The sequence below is a fragment of the Felis catus genome, chromosome B1, assembly GCF_018350175.1.
Source record: "Felis catus isolate Fca126 chromosome B1, F.catus_Fca126_mat1.0, whole genome shotgun sequence".
Taxonomy (NCBI): domain Eukaryota; kingdom Metazoa; phylum Chordata; class Mammalia; order Carnivora; family Felidae; genus Felis; species Felis catus.
Genome location: NC_058371.1, coordinates 191717721 through 191736538, shown reverse-complemented (window position 1 = coordinate 191736538; position 18818 = coordinate 191717721).

Genomic DNA, 18818 nt, shown 5'->3' with positions numbered 1-18818 from the left:
GGAAATGTCAATGTCCTCTCAAGTTTATCATAAAGCCCTGCAGACAGTTGAGGAAAAAAAATCACACAAGAGTGGCAACAATTTATTTTACGATAAATATGTGAGACTCTTGGTACATCTATTCATTCAGTGAGTATTGAAACTGATCTAGGGGTTGGGAGTGGAGCAGAGAACAGACAAACATCCCTGTCTGCCCCCCAGAGATTTCATTCTCTGAGCGCCTGGGGGTGATTCACACGGAGACCGCTTATAACATCGGTAGCCCGGCCACAGCCCTCAACCTGATCACTGCTCAGGTATGTGCAGACTGCCACACAGGGGCAGAGGAAATTGAGTTTTGCCTCTAGTAGTGGAATTCCCTTATTAAGATGGTACTCTTGACCAAAATGGATGTGTTCCAAGGAGCCAAAGTGCAGGCGTTTGTGAATTTTCCCGGTGACAGGGTCCAGAGCTTTTTGGGTTTCAAAAGCATCTGTAACACCTTAAAAGCGTCAAACCGTGACCCATCATGTAGCAGCCATGATGTTACCAGAGATAATCAGGTTCGGTCTGAAAGGCATCTTTGGCAAAGGGTTATTGCCAAAGAGATTCCTGTATGGAATTTAGCCAGTTTTGATGGAGGAAAGAATGGGAAGGATTATCTGGGTCACACAGTTTGCTCACATGATCACTCAAACCTATAGAGAAAATGTAGCCCCTTTATTTTGACTATAGTTAATCTGCTCTTTTCCTGAGTAAGGAGAAAATAATAATAAATGCCCAGTCCAGTTTAAATTTAACCCAACCTTATCATTTATACCATCATGCAGGTAATGTGAAGCTTTCTGGGATAAAACGGCTAGTTCTTCAGGTAACTTCTCTCTTGCAGGTGGTACCAGGGTTATGGGAGAGAAGATGATTCTAGAGTTATGGGAAAGCAGATCATGCACACACTTACTCCCCGGAAGTATCCCCTGTCCTCCTGGTTGGTGGCGGTACACTGGCTGGGCTCTTTGGAGTCCTGTCCCCCGGCTGCTGCTTACCTGCTAGTCATCCCAGGGCTGTCTCAGGCAGCAGTAATTTTTGAAATGTTCTGTCAACTGGCCAGAGCCTGGTCACTCCCTGGAAGACTTGCCCTCAACTTGGATCCTACTGGCTGCAGACCTTGAGTGACAACCAAGTCCGCCATCTGCTGTCCAAGCTGTTACCTGTCTACAGCCAGGCTCTGCTGCAGTCAGCCACGTGCAGTCTAGGAGCCCCACCTGGTGTCAACACAGCATCCTGTCCCATGAGGCCCTGGGGACACCTTTCCATTCATTCCCTCTTATGAAGTAACTAAGGTGATTCATTAGCTCGTATTTCCCCCAACCACACTTCGCACTTGACTGGTTCCCTGCTGCTAACAGAAGGTCCAACGGGGAGGAAAGGTGGTAATTTGCCTTAAGTGAGGCCCAGCCCTTTCGAGGTCTCCATTTCCTTGATTACAAAATGAGGAAGTTACACTGCATGATAATGACCGTCATCTACCGTGGGCCAGGCACTTTCCACGCTGTCTCCCTCATTCTGACCACAATTATTCAAAATAAATATCATTGTTTTTATTTTACAGATGAGCGATTTTAGGTTCAAAGAACTGAAGTCACTTGCTCAGGCCATACTATTAGTAAATAACGGAGAAAAGACTCAACCTCCAACTATGTAACATCAAGGCCACCGTTTTTCACTGCACCATAACTGCCTTTCTGAATGATAGACTTCTAAGTCTCCTTCCCAGGGTTTCTACAGGTGGCTGTGCAGATTACATCCTGTCCAAGAGGTAACTCTTCAAGTCTAGCCCATGCTCCCTTGGCTTGTCATGGCCTGCACCCTCAGGAATGTTTCCAGTCAGAGGGGGTGTATTTTCCCAATGCTCACCAAAGTGTCTGATGGGGTCACAGTGCCCCATGCCTTATAGCCTAGCAGTCCACGTAAAGTCAAACTGTTAATCATAACACTATTCTATGATATTGGTTAGAGTGTGACAATAATGATTAATTTTCATATGTCCTTTAAAGGTAGCTATCATATGCATACATTGATATATTATTACTGACACTAACTGGGGGGTGGGGGGATCAAAGCTAGTGAAACTTAGCTAATTTCAGAGAAGTAATTCATGATCAGTGAAATAAAGTCCCACTTTATGTCCACTCTGGGACGTATGGGTGATAGCTGATGTCTCAGTCCTTTTGGCCTGCAATAACAAATTACTGTAAACTGGCTTAAACAACAGAAATTTATTTCTCAGGGTGCCTGGGTGGCTCAGTCAGTTAAGTGTTCAACTTCAGCTCAGGTCATGATCTCATGGTTTGTGGGTTCAAGCCCCATGTTGGGGTCACTGCTGTCAGAGCAGAGACCACTTTGGATCCTCTGCCCCTTCTCTCTCTGCCCTTCCCCCACTCGTGCTCTCTCTCTCTCTCTCTCTCTCTCTCAAAAATAAATAAACAACAACAACAACAAAGAAATTTATTTCTCACGGTACTGGACGCTAGAAGAACAATCAAGGGCCTGGCAACCCTGCTGGCTGGTGAGAACCTGGGTCCTGGTCTGCAGATGGCCAGCTTCTCATTGTAGCCTTATGCAGAGACAAAGCTAGGGCAAGATCTCCTCTCTCCTCCTATAAAGGCACAAATCCCATTCATCAGGGCTCCACCCTCACGACCTGAACCTGCCAAACACCCCACCCCTTAAATATGTCACATCGGGGGTTAGGATTTCAACACATGGATGGATTTGGGGGGGACGTGCTCAGGCCATAACACATGATTTTCATTAATGGAAATATACCAAAAAAGCATAAAATTAAACAAAGACTTTTGGATAGCAAGAACCCTTCCATGTCAAATCAGAGTGGAGTTATGTTACAAATATACTTCTCTCTCATTCCAGAAAAATGTGAAACTCTACGAAAACTGAATTAAACAAGTCTTCATACTTCCAAAGCATGTAATGAAAATGCTAGCTCTTCCACTGAAAAAAATAAACCATTCTCTAAATCATAAGGTCACTGCACGACAGTTGATGATCAATGAGAACTAAACTTTAACAGAAGTTTCCTACATAATCCAAAATGACAATTGTATTAGTCTCCATTGCTGCTGAAGCAAATTGTCACAAACTTGGTGGTTGAAAACAATACAAATTTATTATCTTAAGAGTTTTGAAGCAGCACTATCAAAAATAGCCAAACTATGGAAAGGGCCCTAATGTCCATTGACTGATGAATGGACTATATATAATATATGGAATATATATTGGAATGGAACATATATATATATATATATATATATATATAATATGGAATATGTATAATATATGGAATATAGATTATATATGGAATATAGATTATACATATAAATATATGGAATATAGATTGGAATGGAATGTAGATTGGAATGGAATATTACTCAACCATCAAAAAGAATGAAATCTTGGGTGCCTGGGTGGCTCAGCCGGCTAAGCGTCCAACTTTGGCTCAGTTCATGAGTTCAAGCCCCTCATCTGGCTCTGTGCTGATAGCTCAGAACTTGGAGCCTGCTTCAGATTTTGTGTCTCCCTCTCTTTCTCTCTCTCTCTCTGCCCTTCCCCTGCTCATGCTTGCTCTCTCGCTCGCTCGCTCTCTCTTAAAAATAAATAAATGTTAAAAAATTAAAAAAAAAATGAAATTTTTCCATTTGCAATGATGTGGATGAAACCATAGAGTATTACACTAAGTGAAATAAGTCAGGCAGAGAAATACAAATACCATATGATTTCACTCACATGTGGAATTTAAGAAACAAAACAGATGAACATACGGGAAGGGGGGAAGGAGAGAGAGGGGGAAAAACCATAAGAGACTCTTCACAATAGAGAACAAACTGAGGGTTGATGGAAGGAGGTGGGTGAAAGATGGGCTAAATGTGTGATGGGTACTAAGGAGAACACTTGTGCTGAGCTCTGGGTGTTATACGTAACTGATGAATCACTGAATTCTACTTTTTTTTTAATGTTTTTTTAATGTTTATTTATTCTTGAGACAGAGACAGAGTGTGAACAGGGGAGGGGCAGAGACAGAGGGAGACACAGAATCCGAAACAGGCTCCAGGCTCTGATCTGTCAGCATAGAGCCCGACGCGGGCTTGAACCCACGAACTGTGAGATCATGACCTGAACCAAAGTCGGAGGCCCAACCAACTGAGCCACCCAGGCGCCCCTGAATTCTACTTCTGAAAACAATATTACACTACACGTTAACTAACTAGAATTTTAATAAAATTTTTAAAAAGAAAAACAAAGAGTTCTGGAGGCCAGAAGTCCAAAATGGGTCTTACTGGAGTAAGTAAAGCTGGGCTTCGTTCCATCAGCAGGGCTGTGTTCCTTCTGGAAGCTCTAGGGGAGAGTTTGTTTTCTCGCTTTTCCAGCTGCTAGAGGCTGCCTGCATTCCTTGGCTCATGGCTCTTTCCAGCAATGTTGTCCCTCCAACCTCTGCTTCCATCATACAGGTGATTATTCTGAGAACTCTGACCCTCATTCCTCCCTCTCATAATATGGATCCTTGTGATTCCATCGAGCCCACTCAGCTAATCCAGGACATCTTTGGAGGACATTTTTCTGCCTACCAGAGCAATGCTACTCAAATCCAGAGTTTCTTGTTCTAACAACATTCCTGAAAAAAATATTTAGATATAAAATACATGAGCAAAATAGTATATTATTATTAGTCAACACTAGTAGATTAGCATCATAATTTAGAAAATCTTTGCTGGAAGTGGAGTGCTCACCTACATCACCTACATGGAGTTCAAATACTTATATAATATTCGGAGTACATCTTTGAAAATCAGAGAGGGACAGGAGACTAAGTAAGGCACAGGGAATCTCAAGGTGAACCTTGATCTCAGGATTTGGTGCTGGAGAGGGACACAGCCACTTAGAGAAGTTACTGTGCCCATGTTGGAAAGATGTCTTCCCCTCCCCTTCTCTCCTCCTCCTGTCTCTCCTCTCCCCTTCCCCCCTCCTCCTCCTCCCCTTCCTCCACCTCCTCCTCCCCTTCCTCCACCTCCTCCTCTTCCTCCTCCCTTTAGTTTTGGTTGTTGAACTAAGAGTAGAGTTTCATAAGTAACCTATGTAACCATGACGCACATAAAATTCTCGCCAAATAAATTAGGTTTCATGCTCTCTTTTGCTCCTATAATTGCTCCTCTAATTTATTTTCTACCATAATGTCAACAGTCAGCAAATAAGAGTCTCCACTTGACGTGAACACCATTGGATCCCTACTGAGCATTTGCTGGGCTCTGTGCTGAGTACTCCACATGCATTATGTCATTTCATCCCCACCAAAACCCTGAGAAGCACTTACTCTAATTACTGGTTTTGAAATTAGAAATCTAGTTTTCTCATTTGGAAAATAACCAGCTTGCATAAGATCATCTCTAATTTTCTTTCCCACTCTAACATGTTATGATTTTTAATGCTATAAAATATGTTCAGATTTATCATAAATGGAGCACCTAGTATATCCCCGGAACTAACCTCAGCATTTTCATGTGGGCTATTTGGTAATGTGTGATGGAGATGTTACATGTATAAACTAAAAATTCAACATTTGGAGGATTCCAACCACCAGTTCAATGATATTTTGAATATACATGCATTTCTGTAATCGTCATAGGTTGAATTCTCAGCTAAATAAAACAAATTTATACACAGCATGTGATTATTTGTTTCATTGCTTTTTGTTTTGGAAAAAGTAATAAGCAACAATGACAAACAACTTTGCAACAACAGCGATTTTTCTTTTGCCATTTGGGGAAGAACAAATAGGATGTAATGCATTTGTTCTTTATTGTTTTTTATTTTAAAACTTTTTTTTTTTAATGTTTAGTTATTTTTGAGAGACAGGAAGAGCATGAGCCAGGGAGGGGTAGAAAGAGACAGGGAGGCACAGAATCCGAAGCAGGCTCCAGGCTCTGAGCTGTCAGCACAGAGCCCAACACGGGGCTCAAACTCAGGCACCCCGATCATGACCTGAGCTGAAGTCAGACCCTCAACAGACTGAGCCCCCCAGGCGCCCCCATCTTTTTTTCTTTTGTAGAAAGTCTCTCAACCCTGAAGATTTTGAAAGGGTGGGACGCATGAGGAAGTGAATAGGCCAAAACGTGTCCACTCTACTGAAAAGGAGAGGATTATGTGAGGCCAGCAGACCTTCTTGGTACTGCTCTATGGAATGGGGAGCCAATCAGTAAGGAAACCCTGATGTCCCTGCTAATGGTCACCCTGGGCTCTTCCAGGTAGAACAGCCCATGTTGAGAGGCAGCTGGCTCTATACCCATTATTTATTAACTGTATTGTCAGGGTAATTTCTGTCTCCAGAGCAAACTATTCAAAGTATTGTTTTGTGGGTTTTTTTTTTTTAAGTTTATTTATTTTGAGAGAGAGAGAGAGAGCATGGCTCCAGTTCAAGTGCAAGAGCACATACCAGCCGGGGAGGGGCAGAGAAAGGGAGAAAGAGAATCCCAAGCAGGCTCCCCACTGCCAGCCCAGAGCCCAATGTGGGGCTTGAACTCACAAACAGTGAGATGGTGACGTGAGCAGAGATCAAGATTCAGCTGCTTAACCCACTGAGCCACCCTGGCGCCCCCTTACTTTGATTTTGAAAAGCAGTGTTCTGGGGCACCTGGGTGGCTCAGTGGGTTAAGCACCCGACTTTGGCTCAGGTCATGATCTCGCAGTTCATGAGTTCGAGCCCTGAGTTGGGCTCTGTGCTGACAGCTCGGGGCCTGGAGCCTGCTTCGGATTCTGTGTCTCCCTCTCTCTGCCCCTCCCCTGCTCATGCTTATCTCTCTCTCTCAAAAATAAATAAACTTTAAAATAAGCTAGATTGCTATTGAAAGAAAGAAAGAAAGAAAGAAAGAAAGAAAGAAAGAAAGAAAGAAAGAAAAGCAGTGTTCTCTGTGGTGAGTGGTCAGCAGAGCCATTTTAAAAGCCCAACTTTAGGGGCACCTGGCTGCTTCAGTCAGTAAAGCATGGGACTCTTGATCTCCAGTTGTGAGTTTGAGCCCCACGTTGGGAATAGAGATTACTAAAAAATAAATAAATAAAATAAACACCCAACTTTAGGGGTTCCATTCTAGTAGATTCTCATAGTGGAAAAAATCCTAGAAAATTCATAAATTGTTCACTTTTTCATTTTGTTTTTGTGTGTCTTTTTTTCTTTGAGAGTCACATCTAGAAGGGGTTCTCTCTGTCAGTCATCATTATAGCAAATATTAACAAGTTACTTAGAACTTATAAAGCTATAGCAAAAACACTATTTTATAGCTGAGAAAGCAGAGTGGGAATGCATTACGTTTTCAAGTTTCCTTTATGTATCAAGTTTTATACCCATCAGTATAAATGAAAATACTACATTCAGACAAATAATATTACACTTTTTAAAGTTATACGTTCAAAGAATCAGTTTTCTTTTTTTAATTTTTTTTTAATGTTTATTTATTTTTGACAGAGAAAGAGACAGAGCATGAACGGGGGAGTGTCAGAGAGAGAGGGAGACACAGAATCTGAAACAGGCTCCAGGCTCTGAGCTGTCAGCACAGAGCCCGACATGGGGCTCAAACTCACGGACTGCGGGATCACGACCTGAGCCGAAGTCAGACGCTCAACCGACTGAGCCACCTAGACACCCCAGAATCAGTTCTTTCTTAAATTGAAGTTTAGCTTACAAATCACATTATTCTATTTATAAGGCTAGCAAATTTTAATGGTCACTTTCAAAGGGCTTTTGATTACTTGGTGCCATTTACAAATGTAGTTAAATAAGCATCTTGAAATAGCCTGTATACCTTTAATCAATTTCTTTTCTAAGCACTCCGATTAACTGACAAAATTTAATAAGTCTTCTAATGACTGAAACTTAAAGTACTGTGAACCTTAAATTCTTGTAGCTGTTCTAACACTACACATAAATGGAGTAGGATTCCAAATCAATTGGAATTGCAAGGCTGACGTATTTCTCACAGACCAACTCCTCTTAATCATCACCAATACCTAAAATAGTAAATTTGCACAGATTTTAAACTCAAAAATATCACTACTTCGATTTTCTTCCTTTTAGATATTTTTGCACTCAATGAGAAATCTTGTCAGGGAAAGATGCTTACTAACCAAGTAAATAATTATACCAACTTTTTAGGAATTGCTTTCCCATATATTTTGGGAATTAACTCTTAGAAGGCTTGAGGTCACATGAGGATCTTAAGTCTTGCCTCAAATGTCACCTTCCAAGTGACAACCTAATTCAATACTGAAACCTGCTTCACACCTCCTTAGTATTGCCAATCGGCCTGCTCTGCTCTACATATTCCTTTTACTTAATTTTCACATGCCACATAATTGGTGTGTGTGTTGTGTTATTATTGTCTTTTTTCTCTGTTAAGAATGTCACCTCAGGGCGCCTGGGGGGGCTCAGTCGGTTAAGTGTCTGACTTCATCTCAGGTCATGATCTCACAGTTTGGGGTTCGAGCCCCGCATTGGACTCTGTGCTGACAGCTCAGAGCCTGGAGCCTGCTTCAGACTCTGTGTCTCCTTCTCTCTCTGCCCCTCCCCAGCTTGCACTCTCTCTCTCTCACTCTCTCTCTCTCTCTCTCAAAAATAAGTAAAACATTAGAAAAAAAAGAATGTCTTCTCTGTTAAGACAGTGATCTAAGTTTTTCTCTTGGTGTATCTAAAACATCCCGAACTGTTCTTAAATTATATAGAAAACAAAGATTTTATATACACAAAAAAATTTAAAACACCAATAAAAATTTTAAAGTGCCCCTTTTCCTCCTTCAACCCCCACTTCTAAAGGTAACCATTTCTAAAATCTCTATGTAAATTTTCCTATACTCTTTTATAAATATACATCCACTTTTTTCTTACACAATGGATTATTTGTATACATATTGCTCTGTAATTCTAAAATTTTTAAGTTTATTTATTTATTTTGAGAGAGATGGAGAGAGAGAGAGAGAGAGAGAGAGAACAGGGGAAGGGCAGAGAGAAAGGGAGAGAGAGAATCCCAAGCAGACTCTACAATGTCAGCACAGAGCCCTATGTAGGGCTAAACAAGCCAACTTCTTCTGGAATAGTATTAACTATCTTCTTTTTATAAACAGATAAATCATATATGACAACAAATGAGCTGTTGCTTACTTTTGATTTTATTTTATTTATTTTTTTAATGTTTTTTCATTTATTTTTGAGGCAGAGAGAGACAGAGCATGAGCAGGAGACGGGCAGAGAGAGAGAGGGAGAGAGAGAATCCCAAGCAGGCTCTGCAATGTCAGCACAGAGCCTGATGTAGGGCTTGAACTCACAAACTGTGAGATCATGACCTAAGCCAAAACCAAGAGTCAGATGCTTAACTGACTGAGCCACCCAGGAGCCCCTGCAGTACATATTTCTAAACAAGCCAACTTCTTCTGGGAAAAAAAAGTGGTGGATAATATAACTTTCTTCTTTTTATAAACAGATAAATCATATATGACAACAAATGAGTTGTTGCTTACTTTTTATTTTTTTAATTTATTTAAATGTTTTTTTTATTTATTTTTGAGACAGAGAGAGACAGAGTGTGGGCAGGGGAGGGGCAGAGAGAGAGGGAGACACAGAATCTGAAGCAGGCTCCAGGCTCTGAGCTGTCAGCACAGAGCCCCACGCGGGGCTCAAACTCACGGACTGTGAGATCATGACCTGAGCTGAAGTCGGATACTAACCAACTGAGCCACCCAGGCATCCCTGTTGCTTACTTTTTAGATCATTTGGTCCGTAAGAATTCAGGAAAGAGAAAGGTACACATAAGAAAGGTACATATTGCAGTGGTCAATAAAGTTTCTTGGGAAAGTGACTGGAGGTCAAGTAAATGTGTTTCATGCTGGCAGAGAGGATGCATGGAAAAGACAGAGACACAAGCAAGCAGGGCATCCAGGAAAGATGGACTGGGCTGTGTTCTGAGGACAGTGAGCCGATGGGCTGCACAGAGTAGAAGACTGCATATCAGAAGATAAGTCCATAATATTAGCAGTCTTGCAGGAAATATATCCTATATCCCAGGCACTATGCTAAGCACTTGATGAGCTTTACCTATGCTATCACATTTGATTCCTGTGGCAATTTTTTAACTTTTAATTTTGACATGATTTTAGACTTACAGCAACTCGTAAATGTGGTACAAGGAATCCCCACATATCCTTTAGCTAGATTCTCCACTGTTAGCATTTTACCATATTTTCTTTATTACATTCTCTCTCTCTTCTCTTCACCTCTCTCTTCTTCTGTGTGTGCGCATGTGCATGTGTGTGCATGTGCATATGTATGCAGGTGTGTGTGTGTGATGTGCACTATGTACATGTGTGTATGCATGCAAGGGTGTGTGCATAGACTTTTGCTAAAGCATTTGAGAGTAAGTTGCAGACATCTTACCACTTACCTCTAAATACTTTAGTGTGTATTTCCTTTAAAAATATTTTTAAAGGCATTCTTTTATATAACCACAGCACAATCAGCAAAATCAGGAAATTAACATTGACACAGTTCTGTTGTCTCATCTACAGATCTTATTCCAATTTTGCCAACAGTCCTCTTATGTCCTTTATAGTTTGTTTCCTTTTAACATGATGCAGGGGCCAGGTTGCATTTAGTATCATATCTCTTTAGTGTCCTTTAAACTAGAACAATCCATCAGTCCTTTGTTTTCTCTCATGACGTTGACAGTTTTTGAAGAATACAGGATATTTATTTTATAGACTCTCTCTGGGTTTGTGTTTCCTTAGATTTAGCTGTGCCTTCTGGGCAGGAATCACCTTTCACATGATGTTGGAACCATCTCAGTACAACCTATAGGAGGCGCTTGATATCTTTTTGTCCTACTGGTGGTATTAACTGTGATAGCTTGGAGAGTGGTATTGTCAGATTTCTCCACTGTGGTTACTACCTTTCCCATTCACATTAGTCAGTATCTTCTTGAGAGATATTTTGAGCCTATGTAAACATCTTATTTCCCATCATATTCTCACCCAGTAGTTTTTTTTTTTTTTTAACGTTTATTTATTATTGAGAGACAGAGAAAGACAGAGCATGAGCATGGGGCGGGGGAGGGCAGAGAGAGAGGAGGAGACACAGAATCCGAAACAGGCTCCAGGCTCTGAGCTGTCAGCACAGAGCTGGACGCAGGGCTAGAACCACAAACCACAAGATCATGACCTGAGTTGAAGTCAGATGCTTAACTGACTCAGCCACCCAGGCGCCCCTCTCACCCACTAGTTTTAGCATCTGTTGACTGCTTCCTGCCTGAATCCACTGTTATCGTGATTGTTACCAAATGGTTCTTTTCCTACTTGCATTATTCCTTCTTACATGTATTAGTTGGCATTTTACTGTAAGGTAGAATTTGTTTATGTATTTGTTCATTTGTTTTTATGAATATGGACTCATAGATTCCTATGTCATTCTATGGTTTATTATCCATTCTTAGTTCATTGTTTATTTTGATGCTCAAATTGTCCCAAATGTGACCCGCGAGGGGGCCTTCTGGTAGCTCCTTTTGACAGGTCCCCACTGTTCTCTAAGCACTTCTTTACCTGTGGCACAGCAAGATTCTAGGCTTATGTTGTGCTTTCCCTGTCCCAGCCCTGAATCAGCATGGCTGTGTTTTGAGGTAGCTCATACTATGCATCTATTTTTTTAGACGAGAAACAGAAGCTCAAGAAGTTGGGTATGTGGTTACAGGTGTCAGAAAAAGGAAGTCAGTTCAGTAACATTTTGCCATCAGACAAAAAAACTGCAAGGGAACTGCCATTAAAATAACAACTGTTTGGGGGGAGGTGGCTTTAAGTCCCATTTGGGATGAGGGACCACTGCTCACCCACCATGGAGGACCAACTAGTATGAGAACTCTCCCTGACAACCTTATCCTTGACAAAGCAACAGAAGAAAGAGAGAAGATGGCGTCAGCAGACTGTGCAGCATCCGCTAGAAAGCCAAACACACCTTGTGTCGTTGTCATTACATGCTTAAACTCAGTGAAAAGCTGATTGAACTTAATTTTAAGAGCCTTTGATTTGGGACACTTGGGTGGCTCAGTTGGTTAAGCATCCAACTTCGGTTCAGGTCATGATCTCACAGTTCATGGGTTCCAGCCCCATATAGGGGCTGTTAGCACAGAGCCTGGAGCCTGCTTTGGATTCTGTGTGTGTGTCTCTCTCTCTTCCCCTCCCCTGCTGGCAATCTGTCTGTCTCTCTCTCTCAAAATCAAATAAACATTAAAAAAAATAATATGAAAAACAAAGTGTCTTCAATTTTATGGTTTATCAGAAACATAGTCTCTGGGATTTTCTTTTAATAAAAATTCATTACCATTGGTGAATGGGACGCATCCTTGCTGGATTTTCACTATGAGTGCTATAAGTTGTGCAGTGTTTGTGGAGAAGATAATGTAATGAATTACATCACGATGTAATAAGATAATTAAAAAAAAAAATCTTGTATCCCAAAACCCCAGCATTTTTAACAGCTTCATTGAGGATGACTTTATACACCATAAACTGCAGTCATTTAAAGTAGACAATTCATAAATAAATACATAAATAAGTGTATAATTGAGAGTGTTAGTAGAATTGTGTGCAAACATCACCACAATTTTAGAACATTTTCAGGGCCCCAAAAGGAGCCCAGGTCCTCTAGCATTCTGCTCCCTCTCTTCCAAGCCCAGTGTAGGCAACCAGTAATGTGTGTTCTGCCTTAGGGATTTGCCTATTCTGGACATTTCTTATAAATGGATTTATACAATATGTGGTTCTAGTGACTGGGCTCTTCTGCTTAATCTAATGTCCTCAAGGTTCATCCATGTTGTAGCATAATGTCCCCAAATTATAATTTAAAAAAAAATTTTTTTTAACGTTTATTTATTTTTGAGACAGAGAGAGACAGAGCATGAATGGGGGAGGGTCAGAGAGAGGGAGACACAGAATCTGAAACAGGCTTCAGGCTCTGAGCTGTCAGCACAGAGCCCGACGCGGGGCTCGAACTCACGGACTGTGAGATCATGACCTGAGCTGAAGTCGGATACTAACCAACTGAGCCACCCAGGCACCCCCAAATTATAATTTTTATATGCCATCATTGTGTCTCTCATCCCACATAGTATACAGCCTGTACTTATTTTCATTCCCTTTTCTTCACATAAAAATATCAAGCCTATTTTTTTTTTTTAATTTCCATGTTTTCTTCTTTATAACTTTTAAGGGCTATATCAGTATCTAACCTCATGACCTCCCCCTGCAGTGGAAATTTCCAGGACTGACGTTTCAGACGATCCCATCAGATCTCATAATCCCTTACTCATGTCATCATTAAAGACAAAACATCATTAAAGACAAAACAAAATCAGAGCCGAAGGATAGCGTGTAACAATGATCATTCTAATACTCAATTGTTCCCTCTGCAGCTAAATGAAGGTTTTATCCTCAGGGAACCTGTGACCCCATCTCAAGCTCCACGGCAGTGACACCCTTGCCTGGGCTTCTCCCCGGAAGATGTGGAAGTCACTGCCATCGTTCCTCAACAAAGGGCCATTATGACAAAATGCAAAAAATAAGCTTGCCCGCTTTCCTGGGCATCTTCCTCATAACATTAACACTTCTTTCTCATGCCTGTTTACAAACAAATAGACTTTCTTTTTTTTTTTCACAGGTTAATCGGGAAATTTTCAAATCTAATTAAAAGCAGACAATTATGATGCAGTCCCATCACCCAGCTTCAATGATCAGCCCCTGGCTAATCTTGTTTCGTCTGATCCTTCACCTCCACACTCCCACCTCCAGGGACACCTTTTAGCGTCTCACTAAAACTATTTTCAAATATTTCCTTGGGATGCCCCTACACTGTCCTCCCACTGATACGATTATTTTAACTTTGTTTTCAATAGATATTTGGGGAGAATCACTATGTGTCCAGCACTGGTTCCTGAGGGCACAAAGATGAATAGGACATTGTTTGGGCAGTTTATAGACCAGAAAGCAAAAACACAAACATTCCATTTGATTATTACATGAGTTTGGGGCGTGGACCAAGTTGGTTCCTGACACGGCTTCACGCGGACAGTGGTGGGGTTTGTAAGTAGTCACCAATAGTAATCATGTGCTGGAGTGAGGGTAAAGTTTCCAATAAAGTTGTGGGTATGGAAGTACTCACATGGTGTTATTTTTTTTTTAATTTTTTTTTCAACGTTTATTTATTTTTGGGACAGAGAGAGACAGAGCATGAATGGGGGAGAGGCAGAGAGAGAGGGAGACACAGAATCGGAAACAGGCTCCAGGCTCTGAGCCATCAGCCCAGAGCCCGACGCGGGGCTCGAACTCACGGACCGCGAGATCGTGACCTGGCTGAAGTCGGACGCTTAACTGACTGCGCCACCCAGGCGCCCCTCATGGTGTTATTTTAAAGGTTAGATAGGGCTAACCTTTATGATGAGGTTGGGGGTTGGCTAAAATGTGAAAGCAGGGCCACTTCTCTGGTTGAACCCTTGAGCAGCTGTGGCACTTTGTTATGGCAGCTCCAGGGAATAATAACGAGGGAGGAGCAGGATGTGAAGGAGGGTCAGGAAAACCAACAAGATTTGTTGGTTGCAAGCAGGGACAGAGGAAGGAGAAGGATCCAGGAGGCCTCCCAGATTTCTCATTTGAGGAGGTTAGTGATGGTGATACCACCGACTGTCACAGGAATCCAGGAGAAGGAATAGTTCGGGATGAGTTACATCTTCGAGCCTGTGGACGGGTCATCCAAGTAATACACAGCCGGAAATTGAATGTTGAGTCTGAAGCATTTCACAGACACTGGACACCTGTGATTCTTGCCTCATTTCTGGGACTGTTTTTGCTGTGTGCTCTTTCCTCAGCCAGAAATAATAAAATAATAATAATAATAATAATAATAATAATACCTTCCCTGTCTACCTTGCAGAGTTGCTGAGGGATCAAATAATAATACAATGTATACAAACACCTTTTGAAAATGGTAGAGAAGCAGTTATTTTAAGAAAAATTTATAATTACATCTACCTATTCCAGGATACCAAGGGATGTTTTCATAGACTCTTTTTTTTTTTTAATTTTTTTTTTCAACGTTTATTTTTATTTTTGAGACAGAGAGAGACAGAGCATGAACGGGGGAGGGGCAGAGAGAGAGGGAGACACAGAATCGGAAACAGGCTCCAGGCTCTGAGCCATCAGCCCAGAGCGCGACGTGGGGCTCGAACTCACGGACCGCGAGATCGTGACCTGGCTGAAGTCGGACGCTTAACCGACTGCGCCACCCAGGCGCCCCCACCAAGGGATGTTTTCAAAACTTCGCCGAGCTCACTGAGGTTCTTCAGAGCAATCTGCCTCCAAATAACGACTGTTTTCGAGGCAGGAACCATTTACCAAATCCTGGATCTGATAGTAAACTGTGTCCAGATCCTTTTGTTTTGCTTCTTTTCGTTTTGTTCTGTTCTATCACTGAAGGCTATAACCACAGGGTGGCAATCGGCCATTTCTGGAAACTTAACCATACTGGCTTATAATGCTGTCTTAGTATGATAAGGGCTGACTTTTAACTATAACAATTACATGCATTTCTGTAAGATATCTTAACAGTAGGAGTATTGTAAATCAGAGAGAAGTCGTTTCATTTGAAACAGTGAGTCAAAAAGAAATTAGAGAAGTAATGAGCTTCACCTGCCTTGTTGCTTTGTTAAAATCATGGGCTGTTTATGGGGCGCCTGGGTGGCGCAGTCGGTTGAGCATCCGACTTCAGCCAGGTCACGATCTCGCGGTGTGAGTTTGAGCCCCGCATCAGGCTCTGGGCTGATGGCTCAGAGCCTGGAGCCTGTTTCCAATTCTGTGTCTCCCTCTCTCTCTGCCCCTCTCCCGTTCATGCTCTGTCTCTCTCTGTCCCAAAAATAAATAAACGTTGAAAAAAAATTTTTTTTTAAAATAAAATCATGGGCTGTTTTAGCACTGATATTACGTGATATTGTCACAAAAGCATAGGTTGTAATAATCATAGTCAAAGAAATGCATGCTGTGCAAAAATTGATAAACTGTGATTTCGAAGTTGAACTACTTTTAAAAACTGACATGGTAGGACCATCTTTCACCACTGGGGGGAAGCAATCCACTGGAAACTAATACATTGTGTCCTGGGGTGTGATTTCCAGGGGGATAGGGAATGTTGAACGGGTCTTCCAACTCAGATTCAGTCTATGATTCTAACAGGATAGATTTCAATTTCAAGTTCCAATCAGAGAAGGAAAGCCCTTTCTATATTTTACATATAACATTGCTGGCTAAGTACAATGGCCATCATTTCTCAGGGGGTGCTGACAGACCGTTAAGAAGACAGAAACTGTTAGAACTTTAGAGGTCTTCTATCTTACCAGTAATCTGTAAAGTCTTAGCTATTAAAGTATTCCTTTTTAGTCTTCTGAGGGAAAAGAGAGTCCTAAAACTAAAAATAGTTTGTTAACTGATAACTCATCAAGTATAAAAGAGTAGATAGGGCAACCATGACAAGTCACTGGATCAACTTTTTATCCATAAAAATTTACTCTTTAATGGGGCACCTGCATAACTCAGTCGGTTAAGCATCTGACTCTGGATTTCGGCTCGGGTTATGATCTCACACTTTGTGAGACACCCCCCTGACTCAGGCTCAGCACAGAGCCTGCTTGGGATTCTCTCTCTCTCTCTCTCTCTCTCTCTGCCCCCACATGAGCACGCTCTCTCTCTCTCAAAAATAAACAAATAAGGGGCACCTGGGTAGCTCAGTTGGTTGAACGTCGACTCTTGGTTTCGGCTCAGGTCATGACCTCACAGTTTGTGACTCTTGGCTGACAGTGCAGAACCTGCTTCGGATTCTCTCTTTCCCTCTCTCCCTGCCTCCCCCTCTCAGAATAAATAAATAAACATTTAAAAATAAATAAACATTAAGAAAACTTTAAAAGTTATTATCATTATAATAACACATGCCAGGGCGACTGGGTGGCTCAGTCGTTTAAGCGTCCGCTTCTGCTCAGGTTATGATTTCAGGGTTCATGAGTTCGAGTCCCGAATCGGTTGAGCTCAAGCTCCACTTTGGGTGAGCACGAATCCTGCTTCAGGTGAGCCCTGCTTCTCTCTCTCTTCCTCTCTCTCTGCCTCTTGCTTGCTTGTGCCCTCTCTCTCTCTCTCTCCCTCTCTCTCTGTCAAAGACAAAAAAAAACACATTAAGAAAATTTGGAAAGCACAAAATTATGGGAGAGAAGGTAAAAATTAAACTACTATAAATATTTTATTAAATGGTTTCCTAAGATACTGTATTTAATTAAGCTGATATCTTAAATGTTTTCTGGAATAAGGAAAGCAGAATAAATAGGATAGATAGATTGATAGATCTACAGACCGATAGATAGGCAAAAGGAACCATCTCAATAGTTTCCAAACATGGATGATGGTCAAAATTACCTGCTGAGCTTTTAAAAACTAAATCAGAATCTGTTATGGGGGAGGAAGGAGAAAAGGAAAGGTAGATTTCTGAGTGAGTGTGTGCGTGCATGTGTGTGTTTCCTGAGTTCTCCAGCTGACAGCTAAGAGTTGGCATTTGGGAATTACTGATACAATCAAGACAATATACAGTGTTTGAAATATACAGTGCCTGAATGTAAGTGCAGAATTACCCGACTCCATAGGTTGATCAGTACACTCCCTGGACATAAGAATGTTGTGCTGCTCCGTGGGATGTGAGACAAAAGGATTACTCAGAGTCCAAATGGTTTGGAACAATGAGAGGCCCAGAGGGACTGCACCAAGAAAAACTCCCTTAAGCAAGAGAGGGCTGTGTGCAGCCCTGACCTGGGTAGCTCTCCTGTATTTGTTGGGGAGTGAATAGTAGTATGTGGAAATGAAAGCAGAAAAATAAGTTACTAAGTCATGCTGACATACCATGACTCTAATTACGTGACTGCTTATGCATATCCATTAGCAAACTCAGGAAGAAATGCATGGGGTGAAGTAATGGGTAAGGGTGGGCTCAACATTCCTTAGTAACCTAAGCATTTCATCTTGGAAGGAAAAACATTTCTGCTATTTCCGGCATGTCTTGTTTTTTCCTTGGTTGAGCAGATACCGCGTTCAGCGTGTGCTGCATTCAGCCCACGCTGCTCTTGCCTTTATCTCTTCTGTCCTCTGTATCCCCACATAAGAAGAGGGTCCACTTTTTTTCTTTTATTTATTTATTTTGAGAGAGAGAGAGAGAGAGAGAGAGAGAGAGAGAGAGAGAGAGAGAGAAAGCTAGAGCAGGGGAGGGGCAGAGAGAGAGAGAGAAAGAATCCCAAGCAGGCTCCATACCATCAGCACAGAGCCCAATGTGGGGCTCAAACTCGTGAACCATGAGATCATGACCTGAGCTGAAATCAAGAGTTGGACATTTAACTGACTGAGCCACCCAGACGCCCCAGAAAAGAATCCATTTCTTAAACAGAGAGCTCAAGATATAGAAACTTAGTTGTATTTTTATTCATTGGTAGAATTGATAAGGATGAAGTAAATCTATTTTTTGAGTAATTCACTTCTCAGTGGTAGGGCAAAACACTCCCTTAGCTCTAGGAAGTTCTTGACTATGACAAGTTGGGTACTCACCTGCTCCAGTAACTTTTTTGCCCACTTCACATATTCATCCTCTGTGAATGTAATCCTTACATAGATTCAACTCGCCTCAATTTTTCACAAATTGTATTCGAGCAGCATTGTTGGGCATTGAT